The sequence below is a fragment of the Sorex araneus genome, chromosome 2 (assembly GCF_027595985.1).
Source record: "Sorex araneus isolate mSorAra2 chromosome 2, mSorAra2.pri, whole genome shotgun sequence".
Classification (NCBI taxonomy): domain Eukaryota; kingdom Metazoa; phylum Chordata; class Mammalia; order Eulipotyphla; family Soricidae; genus Sorex; species Sorex araneus.
The window spans coordinates 32,968,487-32,984,080 of record NC_073303.1 but is presented as its reverse complement, the minus strand read 5'-3'; the positions used below and the strand labels follow the sequence as shown (position 1 = coordinate 32,984,080).

Sequence of the window (15,594 nt, the reverse complement as noted above, 5' to 3'; positions counted from 1 at the left end):
ATGTATTACTTCCTTTTTTATTAAGAGATATTGCATTTTAATCTTTTTTTTCTGGATTTGCTTCTAATTCTGCTCTGGCTTTCCTTCTTTTAAGTGTTTAATTTTTCTTCCCAATTCTTGTCTGTTCCTTGGTCCTGAGCACCTCAGTTATTCTCTGCCTACAAATGACTTCACAGCCCTCTCTAACTTGTCCTAATCCCCAATGTCAATCCTAAAACTATGATTTTAAACAAGTCTCTCCCTCTAAATCACACAGAACATGTCATTCTTGTAGTCATTTGACACACATTGATGGGGAGTCTGCACCTGATTCAGGCACTGCCACATTTTGGACCATGAAAGTGATACTTGCTAGTGTATGAAAAGCCACAGCACCTGCCTTTATTGAACACCCAGCCTAGTATCAAAGACAGACATATTTAGTTGCACCATTCCACCATTTCTGTGAAGTAACTCGACCCCTCCCCACTCCCATACTCCAACATGATGTATTCGCAAAGATGAATTCCTCCATCTGAGACTGTCGGTGGGTTTCTCTTCCTCCTGTCTTTTTTTCCCTCTCTCCACCTTTTTTTTCCTTTTTGGGTCACACCTGGCGATGCACAGGAGTTACTCCTGGCTCTGCACTCAGGAATCACTGCTGGCTGTGCTCAAGGGACCATATGGGATGCTGGGAATAGAACCCGGGTCAGCCATGTGCAAGGTAAACACCCTACCCGCTGTGCTATCGCTCCAGCCCCAACTTTCCACCTTTATTGGATCCTTCTCAGCAGCACTAAATAATCTCTAGTTCAATGACATAAGCATAACTCAAGGGAATTTTTTTTCAGTCTGTGGATTGAACCTAGGTCTTGTGCATACAAAAGAAATGTATTTTTTTACAGAAATCCAAAACCGACCTCGTATCTCTTCATTATCAGCAATGAAAAACAAATGATCAAATGCTTCTTTTTCAGCAGATCTGATTTTGGGGGTAGAACTCCAAACAATAATAGTGAGTTTTTTTGTGGAAATATTGAATGTAATCAAAGTAAAGAGAAAGTAAAGTGAAAATTATCAACTACACAGGCGGGGGGGTAGGAGGTGGGAGGGGATGTATACTGGGGTTCTTGGTGGTGGAATATGTGCACTGGTGAGGGGATGGGTGTTTGATCATTGTATAACTGAGACTTAAGTCTGAACACTTTGTAACTTCCCACATGGTGATTCAATAAATAAATAAATAAATAAATAAATAAATAAATAAAATGGCTCCTAAAAAAAAAAGACTTTTTTTTTTTTTTTGCTTTTTGGGTCACACCCAGTGTTGCACAGGGGTTACTCCTGGCTCATGCACTCAGGAACTACTCCTGGCGGTGCTCAGGGGACCATATAGAATGCTGGGAATCGAACCCGGCTCGGCCACATGTAAGGCAAACGCCCTACCCGTTGTGCTATCGCTCCAGCCCTGACATGTATTTTCTTTTATTTTTTTTTAATTTATTTTAATTAATTATTTTTTTATTGGATCACCTTGAGATACAGTTAACAAAGCTTTCATGTTTGAGTTTCAGTCATACAATGATTGAACACTCATCCCCCCACCAGTGCACATTTTCCATCATCAATGTCCCCAGTATTCATCCCACACACACATCAACCCTCCTGCTGCCTCTATGACAGACAATTTCCCTCATTATGGGGCATTATGGTTTGCAACATAAATACTGAGAGGCTATCACGTTTGGTCCATTATCTACTTTCAGCACACCTCTCCTATCCCTATCTCTCCAAACATCACTGGCTTTGTGATCCCTTCTCTATTCTAGTTATGGCATGTATTTTCTTACTGAAGCTTATCTCTGACCCACAGGGCTATTATTAAAATCTGGGTTCTAGGATTGTGCCCATGGCCCTATGATCTGATGCAATAACTTTGGGTGTTGCCTACACCTGTTTGTTAGCAAACTTGAGCCTATCAAATGACAGAGACCGTGGAGTTGGTTAACTATTTTCCTCTTACCCAGATTACTCCCTAGCCACTGCTGTGCCTCCACTCTCCTTCATCATTCTTTTTTTCCCCCCAGGGTTTCCCCAAAGTAGTGTCCAAGGGACCCTGGGGCAACTTCCACTGTTACTCAGTTCCAATGCTGCTTGCGCCCAGCAGTACTAGGAGTCACCAGAGTAACCCCAGCAGTGCTTAGGGGAACAGGCAGTGTCAGAAACAGGGTCTGGGTTTCTGCTGTCCAGCCCAGCACTCCAGCCCTTGGAGCTATCTCCCTGTCCCCATCACTTGACCTTCTTATGAAGTTCTTTACATTTTCTATTTCCACTTCTTTTTTTTTTTTTCTTTTTGGGTCACACCTGGCAATGCACAGGGGTTACTCCTGGCTTTGCACTCAGGAATTACCCCTGGTCATGCTCAGGGGACCATATGGGACGCTGGGATTTGAACCCGGGTCGGCCGCGTGCAAAGCAAACACCCTACCCGCTGTGCTATCTCTCCAGCCCCTCTATTTCCACTTCTTACCTCCCGTTCTTCTATGTTTTTGGGTCAGGCATAGAAATCATTCTGGGAAAGCAAGGATGACGCCTGCGTGTAATAAAGCCTTAGAGCCTGCCTGACTCCTTTTTGGACAGCTTCAGGAATGATTTATTGACTTTCTGTGAATGAAAAAGAGGATTTAAGTCTTAGAACTCTCCTGCATATGTACATCTCATACTCATCCCCTAACTCTCCCAAAATATTTCTCAAGTTCCTGGTGTTAAATTAATGTTTATATTATAACTATACAAATAATATTTATGTCTGGGTTATATATCAAAATATTACTACTTTCCTTTTATACTTTTTCTAGCTTTTAGTAGTAGCTTCATTTTTATTTGTTTACTTTTCTTCAATATTTTAATTCACTCCAAAACATACACTAGAAGTATACACTTCTTTTAAATATTAAAAAAATTTAATCACTGTGATTTACAATACTGTTAGTGATAGGGCTTCATGCATATATTTCAACATCCCACTTTCCACCAGAGTGTCCACTTCTTTCCACCTTTATCTCAGAGTCCCCCAATATATCTCCCTCACCTCAATTTCTCCATCATGGTTAGTTCAGTTCTGTGGACCTGCTGTCAGGTTTGGATGCCTTTGTTTATTTGTTATTTCTTTATTTGTGGCTTTATATTCCATATTAGAGAGGTCATTCTATATCTGTCTTTCTATTTATGGCTCACTTCAAATCCAGCCACATAATGCCAAATTGCATCATCTCGTTTTTTATAGCTGAATAATATTCCATTGTGTGTATGTAGTGATTTCTTTATCCAATCTTCTGTTCTTGGACTCTTGGATTGGTCTCTATATTTCAGTTATTGTGAATAGTGCTGTGATGACATAAAAGTACATATATCTTTTTCGAATAGAGTTTGTGGGCTCTTGGGGTGTATTTCAAGAAGTGGAACTGCTGGGTCATATGGAAGCTTTATTCTTAGTTTTTGAGAAAGTACCCATATTGTTTTCCAAGTTAGTTGCAAGAAGGAGACATTCATGGCATCCAGATGGGAAAATAAGTCAAACTATCACTATTTTCATATGTCATAATACTATAACTACAAAACTCTAATAATTCTAACAAAAATTCTAGAAATAGTAAATTTATATATACAATACAATGCTAGGCTAACAAAATCAGTTGCAGAAACTGTGGCATTCCTATATGCAAACAATAAAATAGAAGGGAGAAATTTTAAAAATACCATCACAACTGCATCTCAAAAAATCAAGTACTGGGGCTGGAAATATAGTATAGCAGGTAGGCCCTTGCTTTGCACATAACTGATCGAGGTACTATCCCCAAGGTTCTATCCCCAGGACCCCATATGGTCCTCCATATTCCACAACTAGTAATCCCTGTGTGCAGAGGCAGGAGTGAGCCCTGAGCACTGCCAAATGTAGCTCCAAAACCAAAGGTAAAAAAATCAAGTACTTGGGAATCAGCTAAACAAAAGAGATGAAAGCGGGGCTGGAGCAATAGCACAGTGTGTAGGGCATTTACCTTGCACTCGGCCAACTGGGGTTCGATTCCCTGCATCCCATATGGTCTCCCGAGCACCACCAGGAGTAATTCCTAAGTGCAGAGCCAGCAGTATCTCCTGTGCATCACTGGATGTGACCCAAAAAAAGAAAAATAAAAGAGGAGAAAGACATATAAGTAAGTGCTAAAAGAAATGACTCAAGGGAATGGAAATGCATCCATTCCCTGTTCATGTATTGAAGGATTTATATCTCCATAATGAAAATACTACCCAGAAAATGTACAGATTCAATATAGCTAGCTCCTATTAAAATATCCATGGTGTTTTAGAAAGACCTATACCAACTGCTGCTGTGATTTATATAGAGTAATATGCCTCCCCTCACCCCTCGCCAAACTTAATGCTAGGGGAAAAAAGATGAAGGCTATTATACCAGTAACTAAAATAAGAACACACTTTTAGACCAATGGAATAAAATTGAGAGCCCAGAGATAGATCCTGGTTAGCTAATCTTTGACAAAGGAGCTAAAAGTGTAAGGTGTAGTAAGAAAAACCTCTTCAACACAAGGTGCTGGAACATGTAACTAGTTGGTAACGTGTTACATGTAACTAGTTGGTAACATGTACTTTACATGTAAAGTGTACTTTACATGTAACGTGTACTTTACATGTAAAGTAACATGTAAAACAAAAATATACAAACAAACAAAACAACAGATCCCATCTCAGGCCATGCACAAAAGTCAATTCAAACTCGATTAAAGACCTCAATATCAGGGGCTGGAGCCATACCCTACAGTGGGTAGGGCATTTGCCTTGCACAAGGCCGACCCGGGTTTCATTCCCAGCGTCCCATATGGTCCCCTGAGCACTGCCAGGAGTAATTCTTGAGTGCAAAGCCAGAAGTAACCCCTGTGCACTGCCGGGTGTGATTCCCCCCCCCCCAAAAAAAAGGTCTGAATATCAGGTCTGAATCCATAAATTATATTGATTAAAACATAGGAAGGATCCTTTACTACTTTGACTCTAGAGGTATCTTCAATGGTTTAATACAAACAGAATCAATAATAAACAAATGAGACTACAACAAATTAAAGGGCTCTGTACCACAAAAGAAATGATGTCCAGAATAAAAAGGTGCTGCACAGACTAGGAGAAAATATTTTCCCACCACTCATCTGACAAGAGTTAATGTTTAAGATATTGAAATACCATAAAACTGAACAAGATAAAAATAGCACCACTAAAATTAGAAGAGATGAATAAAAACTACCTCAAAGAAGATATATAGATTGCTAATAGGTATATGAATATAGTATAAATGATACTTTGCATCATGTATCACTACAGATCAAAACAACGAGTTAAGTTTTCAGTCTATGTTGATTTGATTTTATGTATGGTATAGAATAGAGTCCAAAACACCAACAATGAGATATCACCTCACACCAGTGAGACTGGTACACATTAAAAAAAAAAAACCAAAAAGCAGTCAAACAACCAATATTGGCAAGGACTTGGGGAAAATGAACCCTTATACACTGCTGAGGGTAATGTTGATTAAATATTTTTTTGGAAAACAGTACCCACTTTTTATCAGTACACATAGTCAATTTAGCAGTTTTACTTTTTCCTTGATAAGTCCCATGAAGAAGCATCTATGTTTTTTAGGTCTGCTGCTCAGCTCCTGTTGTATAGTTTTCCTTTACTGCCTTCCAGAAATTACCTTTCTCATATTGTTGATCTTCCCTCCCTCCCTCCCTCCCTCCCTCCCTCCCTCCCTCCCTCCCTTCCTTCCTTCCTTCCTTCCTTCCTTCCTTCCTTCCTTCCTTCCTTCCTTCCTTCCTTCCTTCCTTTTCTTTCCTCACCGTGAGATACAGTTACAAAGTTGTTCATGATTGGGTTTCAGTCATATAACGTTCCAACACCTGTCCCTTCACCAGTGTACATTTCCCATTACCAATATTCCCAGTTTCCCTTCTTCCCTCTACCCCCACCACCCTACCCACTTACATACTTCCTCTTTCTCCTCCTCCTCCTCCTCTTCCTCCTCTTTCTTTTTTCCTTTTAGGGATTGTGGTTTGCAATACTGTTAAGATACTGTAATTTTCTTTCTTTTTTTTTTAAGAAAAAAATCAAGACTTTATTAGATAAACATTACAACAATGTTCTTGAACATTTAAGTCTCAGCATACTTCACATGAGAAACCATTATTTTCATTCAAGTCTACAAAATGAAATATGCTTTGAAGGTTTGGAAACAGGCAGCATGAATCAAAGCTTAAATATTAAGCATCTAAAGCAGTGTTGTGAAACAGCAGCATGAGATGTCTAGATTCTAAACACCACCAAGTTTCATGTTTAAAAAATGAAAGTATGGTTTAGAAGGAAAAATATATTTAGATGGGTTTTAAACAATTTCTTTGCCTTAATTTTTTTCTTTTTTTGCTTTTTGGGTCACACCTGGTGATGCATAGGGGTTACTCCTGGTTTGCACTCAGGAATTACTCCTGGCGGTATTCGGGGGACCATATGGAAAGCTGGGAATTGAACCCAGGTTGGCCTCGTGCAAGGCAAACACCCTACCTGCTGTACTATCACTCCAACCCTGCCTTAAATTTCTTCTTGGCCACTTCAGCATAATTAATTCTCTGCTTCGTGAGAAGTCCCCTCCCCGCCCCCTGCCCGCCGCGGCTCGGGGCTTCTCCTGAAGCCCCTGCCTGGCACCTGTCCGCCGCCGCCGTCGGATCCTGACCAATCTCCATCCTGCAGGTAAACAGGCAATCCCTTGGAGAGCCTGCCTCAGCGCAGAGAAGTCCCCTCCCCGCCCCCTGCCCGCCGCGGCTCGGGGCTTCTCCTGAAGCCCCTGCCTGGCACCTGTCCGCCGCCGCCGTCTGATCCTGACCAATCCCCACTCTGCTGCTTAGGGGCGTGTCCTCATCTCAGGGGGCGTGGCCTAAAAAGTGGGCGTGGCTTCTTTCCGGAGCGGCGGCCGCTAACGCGGCCGCAGTTATTCTTTGCTACCTCAGCTCAATCCGTACTGTGTATTCCTTTCAAAACTCACTTTTGTGAGCTCAAACATTTACGCAAAATAGCCATTAGCTTAGGCTGACACTATAAAAGCTATCAGTGAATAAGGGAAGTTTAGCACAATCGGAGCCCCTTCTTCCCACAAAAAGGAAGAGGAATAAAGAACTACAAGGTTCCAGCTCTGCACTTCCGTGACAATATGAAGAAACAGCGAAAATCCCCTCCACCAAGAGAGGGAGAAGAAAAGATACTAGAAACCTCAAAACAGTCTCCCAACATCTACGACCTCTCAGATAAACAATTCAGAGAGGAAATATGGAGGAGAGTCGACCTACTCCAAGCAACTATGGAACAGACATCCAATAAATTAAGGGAGGAGATGAATCAAGCGCTGGAACGGTCTACCAAGAAAATACAGGAAGAAATGAGAGCAGAAATGAGAGCAGAAATTTCAAACCTTCGAACGGAAGTCTCACAAATAAAGCAATCGGTAGATGAAATAAAAATATCACTAGATGCCCTCAACAGCAGAATGACTACAGCCGAAGACAGAATCAGCGAGCTTGAGGATGAGCTGCAGAAAGCTTACAGACAGCAACAAATCATGGCCAAAGACCTCAAAATGGCTATAGAGCGAATCAGAGCCCTGGGGGATGACTTCAAGAGGAACAACATAAGAATCATTGGAGTACCAGAACCACAGGGAAGTAACCCCAATAATTCTCTGCTTCGTTTAAAATCTAGTTGTGCAATCCATCTCAGCTTGGGAAATCACCTCGTTCTCAAGTGAGCCAGAAAGGTGCCGAAGTGGTTCAATATCCAAAAGACTCAGTGCTGACCTGGAGCAGTCCCACAGCAAGGCCTGAGAGGACGGGGTCAGTTGTATAACTGCGTTGTGAGTTTCCAAAGAAAGACAAGTTCTAGACTGCGACCAGAACTTTGATTACCTGTAGTGAGAGGAGAATTTGTTTTAAACACACAAAAAGCAAAATTGCCTACCTTATCTTTTTGAGTTGTACAAGAACTCAATCCCAAGCAAGGATAGTAAAAGTGTTCTAAGACTCTCACCCAGAACTTTCTGCTAATTCTGAGTGTGGGGTTAAAGAATTCCAAATCATAACAGTAAATTTACGGATATCTGGGAACACTTCCTCCAATGCTCACTTCACCGTTATGATATTTGAAATGAAGTTTGTAAAATTCTTTTTGGTATTCCCCCCCCACCTTTTTTTGTATTAAGTAACCAATATGGGCTATCTTCCTGGTTTAAAAAAATAAATCAGTATTGCCATAAAAAACTTCAGTTTTATTATTAAAAGTACAGAACCGGGGGCTGGAGTGATAGAACAGCTGGTAGAGTGTTTGCCTTGCACAAGGCCGACCCGGGTTCGATTCCCAGCATCCCATATGGTCTCCTGAGCACAGCTAGGGGTGATTCCTGAGTGCAGAGACAGGAGTAACCCCTGGGCATCGCCGGGTGTGACCCAAAAAGCAAAAAAAAAAAAAATAAAATAAAGAATTCAAGCAAAAGAAAACATGGAATTAAAAAAAAATAAAATAAAAAAAATAAAAGTACAGAACCATCAATCTAAAAATGCCTTTGAAATGTACTAACAGGTTCATCTGGTATTTCCAATCATTAAAAAAGAAAAAGTTTGGTCTGGAACGATAGCACGGCAAGTAGGGCATTTACCTTGCACGCGGCTGACCCAGGTTCGATTCCCAGTATCCCATATGGTCCCCTGAGCACCGCCAGGAGTAATTCCTGAGTGCAGAGCCAGGAATAACCCCTGTGCATCACTGGGTGTGACCCAAAAAGGAAAAAAAAAGTGATTCTCCAACTCAATTCAGTCTCTGGTGTTCGCTCTGGGTTTTGGTACAGGTCCATGAAACCTGCTAATGTCTGTGCTGCCCGTCTCCCTGTTAACGTCAATGCCCTCAGTCTGAATCCACGATGGTCTGTCAGACACTAATGAAGCAGCAGGACTCGTCACTGTCTGATGCATTAGCTGCCACTTGTTGAGACCTGCTGAGTGGGTAGAGGTGCAGTGGGACGGGGACTTGGGGGCCATCTTGCCACTCAGCATTTTCTGCAGTCCCGTTTTCAGGGAAGAATCATTCTCCTCATTCCAGTACCTCTGCAGTTTTAACCACAAGAAACCTGAGTTCGGATTCTGGCAGCAGCGGCTGAAATGGACTTCAGAGAGTGTGCGTTTTGGGACGTGAGGTCTCGCTTTGCTTCTTCTATGCCTTTTCTTTGGCAATTTTCAACACTTCTCAAGCTTTCGCATGATCCATGTTCATTACTCTGGAGCACCTTTTTAGTGCTTAACTGGGTTTTTGGCATATTCACCTGAGCAGAAACCTACTCTCTGCTCTTGCTGGTGGTGATATTTGAAGCCTTCACCACAGCATTTCTTTTCTGACTTTCATTTTGGTTTTTCCTATCCACTTTAAGGTCAATTTTTGGTTTTTTGTTGACAGTAGTCACAGTTTCATGTTCTTCACGTTTTTTCATCTTCATATTTCGAAGAGTCACTGGCATTGCTACTCTTCAGAATTTCCTTTTTTCCTGTGACCATACTGTTTTTGTATTTGTCACAGAGGACTTGCTTAGGCCATAACTTAATAGCATTCGTTATTGAAGTAGGCTCTTCCCCGTATGTTCTCCATTTGGGTTGCTTAATTTTCTGAGGCGACGGCTAAGGTATTGACTGGTTATTATATGTCCCTGATAAACGGGGAAGGACAAGGTGCTCCTTCATGGGGACAGACATAGAATGACTACATTCATTTCTGGAATATCACGAATCACAAAATCCTGTTGATCGTTAAATTTCTCAAGTGGTCTCAGTAACCTCTCCATTTGTCCAATCCCTGAGATTTTAGAAGCCTCTCTCTACTTGGCCTTCCCAACGATGCCGCATTGGATGCTCTTTTAGGGTCAGGGGAATGAGATCCAGCTTATTACTGGCTTTGGCATACGGATACACCATGGGAAGCTTGCGAGGCTGTCCCATGTGGGCAGGAAGCTCTCAGTAGCTTGCTAGCTTTCCCAGAGGGAGAGGTAGGGTATAATATAAAAGATATTTTCTGGAATATAAAATAACATAATATGAGGCTGACACTCAAGGACAGTAGAGACAGGGCCAGAACGATTGCTCCATAGTTGGCAGCCTGTTTCATGAGCTGGAAGGCAGCTGGAATAGAGAAGGGATTACTAAATCAATGATGATTGGAGAGACAGTTCTGGATGGGAGATATGTACTGAAAGTAGATAAAGGACCAAACATCTCAGTATCTGTATTGCAAACCATAATGCCCAAAAGTAGAAAGAGAGTATGGGGGAAATTGTTTGTCATACAGGCAGGGGGAGGGTTGGGATGGGTGTGTGGGGGCGGATACTGGGGACATTGGTGGTGGAAAGCGTGCACTGGTGGAGGTGATGTCGGTGGACCCCACCGGTGGCTCATGTGGAGTGGGGAGGAGAAAGACAATCACTTTCTCCTGATCCGCCTCTGCTACTCGGGATCCAGGGTTACTGGGTTCTTGTCTCGCTCGCAGAAAGGAATTTCAGGAGTAGAGAAGCAGTGAAGTAAAATAGATTTTATTTGGAGGTTTTGGAGGGAAGGAGGAAGAAAAAGTGGGAGAGAGTGGAGAGTAAAGCACTCAAGAGAGAACCCTGGCTTCTTCAGGGACAGAGAGCCCCTACACACACCCCAGCATTAGACAGGAAAGCACAAAAGTCTACATCTCAAAAGCGGGGAGGGGAGATGCGGGCGGCACATGTGCTCTGTCATGGGGAGCAAGCATCACATGGGCTCAGGCAGCATATCCGAGGCACCCTTCCTTTGTCCAAGGTGGCCTTTATAGGGTTTCTCCAATCTGCTCCCACGTGGGCTTCTACCTAGGTCAAAGTCCGTTGCTAAGGAGGTTACCAGGGGGTTGGGAACGGGTCTTCTTTGAAATTCCTTTCCTGGCGGCTTTTGTTCCTGCGGGAGCTTCTGTGTGTCTGTTGCTGGCCCCTGGTGAAGGTCTTAACAGGCCTTAGTTCCTGTTTTTTCCTGTTTTCTGCAAGGTTGGCTTTTGCCTTTGCCTTGGGAGGGGGGGGTCTTCCCTGTCTCTCTGCCTACATCATATTGATGGGTGTTTGATGGGTGTGACTGAAACTCAAACACGAAAGCTTTGTAACTGTATTTCACAGTGAATCCGTTTAAAAAAAAAAAAAAAAGGTGCTCCTTCATGGCAGAGAGGTGGCAGTTTGGAAGCGCACAGGCTCTCTGCCAGCCTGGGCCCAGGAGGTGGGTTGGGAGACGGGTCACTGGGAACAGCACCACTGACTTCACACTTGACCTCTCGCCCGTCTGGGAATGTATTATAGTGGAGCTGCATGGTTCCTTTGGGACAAATCCATGAGGATCCCGAGGCGAAATGACACCACGAGCGCCTCCTGGCTGCGGTGGTCCAGGAGGGCTGGGCGGGGCCCGGTCTCCCTCCGGGCGCTGCTTCTCAAGGCGGCGCCGACTCCGGGCCGCACAGGCGGCTCCCGAGGGCGCCGGCGCCCGCTCCCGACCTTGGGCCTGGCCATCTAGCCAGAGGGGTGTCGTGCCCTCTCGCTGCCCGGAAGGGGCTCCCTCTCGGCCTCGCCCGCGCCCCGCTCCCGCCTCTGCAGCCGCGGCCGCCCATTCCTTCCCGGCTTCTCCCTCCTCCAGCTCCCGCTGCTCCGCTGGGTTCCCTAGGCCTTCCCGGTACACGAAATTTCTTACATTCATTTCTCGCTCTCTTCCTACTCTTGTCATTTTATTTTTCTTTTGGAGAGAATTTCTCATCTTCTAAAGGTTCTTCTTATGTTTGTGTTTGTTTGGGGGCCACACCCAGTTGTGTTCAGGGCTTTTTCAGGCATCACTCCTGGCAGACCTTGGGGAGCCGTATAAGGTGCTGGGTATCAAACCTGTGTTGGCTGTGTGCCAGGCAAACTCCTTACACACTGTACTATATTTCTAGCTCCTTCTAAATTCTTTCAATCTTTCCAATATCCCTCCTCCCCCTTATTTCAAAGAGATCTCTTTTACTGTCTGCATGTTTCTTTTTTGAGGGCGGGAGCGATAGCACAGGACGTTCTCCTTGCACGCCGCCGACCCAGGTTCGATTCCTCCGCCTCTCTCGGAGAGGCCGGCAAGCTACTGAGAGTATCTTGCCCGCATGGCAGAGCCTGGCAAGCTACCCGTGGCGTATTTGATATGCCAAAAACAGTAACAACAAGTCTCACGATGGAGATGTTACTGGTGCCTGCTCGAGCAAATCGATGAGCAACGGATTGACCGTGACAGATGTTTCTTTTTAAAAGTGGTGCTCTTTTATTTGTTTTTAATAGGTGATATGTTTTTAGTATTTTAGTGAGAATATTTGAAATTGTTTTGCTTTCTGCAATGTATTAGGTATCTGACCTTGCTTCATAGAGAAGGTTTTATATTTCAAATTAGAGACTTTCCTTAAATATCTCAGTATGTCTTGATGTCTTTTATATTTGAAAATAAGACTAATCAACAGCTAGAAGCTCTGTGTTCAGGGTAGTATTTGTTAACTGGTGGGTCTAAATCTACCGTCTAAGATAAGGATAAAGATGTAGCAAGTTATATACATCTTGATTGGAAAGATCCTAAAAATGTCAGTAGCTGCATGTATTTTCTAGTGTGGCATTATTTCTTTCTACAAAGAGAATTCTCCAAATTCCTGCTTTGGTTATTTCTAAGAGTGGAATTCACTGAAAGAAGTTTGCATAATTAAGCTATAAATGCTTAACAAAATACTTTGTTATTAGGCAAAGAACTCATGTTCGTAGTATGGGATGGAGAAGGCCCAATGTGCAGGACTGTATCCCTGAGGCTTCTGCTGGATTAGGAGGACATAGGGTGCTAGTAAGAGATGGATCAGGGCTAAAATCTTGGGTTTTAAAATTTTTTTAAAATTTATCTTAATATACCACAGTGGGTAGGGCATTTGCCTTGCATACGGCTAGTCCTGGGTTCGATTCCTCCATCCCTCTAGGAGAGTTTGGCAAGCTACCGAGAGTATCCCGCCCACACGGCAGAGCCTGGCAAGCTACCCGTGACGTATTTGATATGTCAAAAAACAGTAACAACAGGTCTCACAACAGAGACGTTATTGGTGCCCACTCGAGTAACTCAATGAACGAGACAACAGTGCTGCAGTGCTATAAAAAAGCCACAAATGATTGTGGGAGTCAAAATTGTAGAGTCAAAATTGATGAGATAACAAAACTTGAATATTAAAATTAATAAATATAAAAATTATTTTAATATGAAAATTTCTATATCTGATCATGGGGTTGTTAAGTTTTTGTTTAAGATTTGTTAAGCTCTTTGTTGCTAGTTGAGCATTCTGTGTTATTTTTTGTTTGTTGACCTTAGTTTGCTTCTATGTTACTTTCTCATCTAATTTGGTGTGCTACTATTGGAATTTTAGTATTGAAAAATTAGGAGGTGTCATGCGGATATATGGCCATGGGCTTCAGAAACTTCAAGTTCTATGATCTGGGCTAATGAGTTGACAGGGTATGGGCTATGAGAGCTGTGGCTATCAGGGCTTCTGGAAGTACAGAGAGTGGAGTGAAGATGCCTATCCCAACTCTGAAAAGACTGTGGATACCTATCCTGGGTACCAGGATACATAAAATTATCTCTGCATCTCTGCAGGGAATGTTTGTGCGGTGGTGGAGTTGATCTTTTGGTATGGCTGCAGCAGTGGAGTGTGGGTGAAGCTGCCCGGGATTTAGCAGGGTGGGTACTCAACCCGTCGAAGTGTACTCAACCCGCTGGCTAAGGGGCCCTGGAGTTTTCAGCTGTGGGGACAGGTGTTTCCATGAATTTTAGCTTCTTGCTGTGCATCTCCTCAGAGATTTAGTTGAGAATGGATAGAACATGGCCAGTAGGTGAGTAAACATGATGGTGGCTGTTGTAAACTCTTGTTTTTGTTTTTGTTTTTGGTTTTTTTTGCTTTTTGGGTCACACCCGGCGATGCACAGGGGTTACTCCTGGCTCATGCACTCAGGAATTACTCCTGGAGGTGCTCGGGAGACCATATGGGATGCTGGGAATTGAACCCGGTAGTCCACATGCAAAGAAAATGCACTACCCACTGTGTTATCACTCCAGCCAACTCTTGTTTTTAAGACTATTCTTAGGTCAGTCAACACAAGATATTATTCTATCAGTTCAGGGATGTCCCAGCAACCATAAGATAAAGTCACGTATGCTTCCATATTACTTTTACTGGTTCTTTTACACTCAATCAGCATATATAATTGATTTCTGAATTCCCTCTGTCATAGATCTTTCCAATAGTTCATACCCATTCCTGAGATTTTTCTGTCTCCTCAATCAGCTCAACACACTAATATGATCCCTTAGCACAGCATACATTTGAGGACCCAAAATCACATTTCAATGGAGATTACAGTGGTGCTCACACATGTATTCAATGGAGGTGATGATCCTGGCTATAGTTTTCACACATATTTTTGGTTGTGCTCAATGAGAGTGGACCACTTAAATAAAATACACATACATACCCCTTGCTGTAATGTGCCCAGAAATTATTTGCAGTCTTCCCTAACTTCAAACTGTACTACAAAGCAGTAGTAATTAAAACAGCATGATATTAGGCTAGAAACAAACCCACAGACCAATGGAACAAAGCTGAACATTCTGTCACAGACTCTCAAGTATATGATCACTTAATCTTTGATAAAGGAGCAAGAAATATGAAGTGGAATAAGGAAAGCCTATTCAACAAATGGTGCTGGAAAAACTGGATAGCTGCCTACAAAAAAATGAACTCTGGCCTCTGTCTAACCAGGCACAAAAGTCATATCAAAATGAATTAAAGACCTGAATATCAGATACAAATCCATAAGGTACATGGAAGAAAATATAGGCAGAACTCTCCATGACATTGAAGCTAAAGGCATCTTTAAGGATGAAACACCACTGACCAAGCAAGTGGAAACAAACATAAGCAAATGGGACTACATTAAACCAAGAACCTTCTGCACCTCAAAAGAAACAGTGACCAAAATATAGAGAGAGCCCATGGAACGGGAAAAACTATTTACCCAATACCCCTATGATAAAGGGTTAATATCTAGGATAAACAAGACACTAGTAGAATTGTACAAGAGAAAAAAGGGCTGGAGCAATAGTACAGCGGGTAGGGCGTTTGCCTTGCACGCAGCCGACTAGGGTTTGATTCCCAGCATCCCATATGGTTCCCCGATCATGGCCAAGAGTAATTTATTAGTGCAAAGCTAGAAGTAACCTCTGTGCATTGCCAGGTGTAATCCCCCCCAAAAAAGCAGAAAAAGAAATAAGAGCAAGCAAGGAATATTGTTAAGGAGAAAAGTATATTTCAGAATTATAAAGTAATCAATCACAAGATTAAGATTTTTATTTTTATTACATAATCCTAAAAATACAAACAAAACTCCAATTTGAAAGATAGTCTAAAAGAAGGAAAACTATACATAAT

The 15,594-nt window shown here is 42.6% G+C and overlaps 1 pseudogene; it reads right to left on the bottom strand.

Moving 5' to 3' along the window:
* Positions 1-11,509, bottom strand: part of LOC101553114 (PWWP domain-containing protein 2A-like) — a 31,777-nt pseudogene extending 20,268 nt beyond the window's left edge.
* Positions 11,510-15,594: the final 4,085 nt, after the last annotated feature.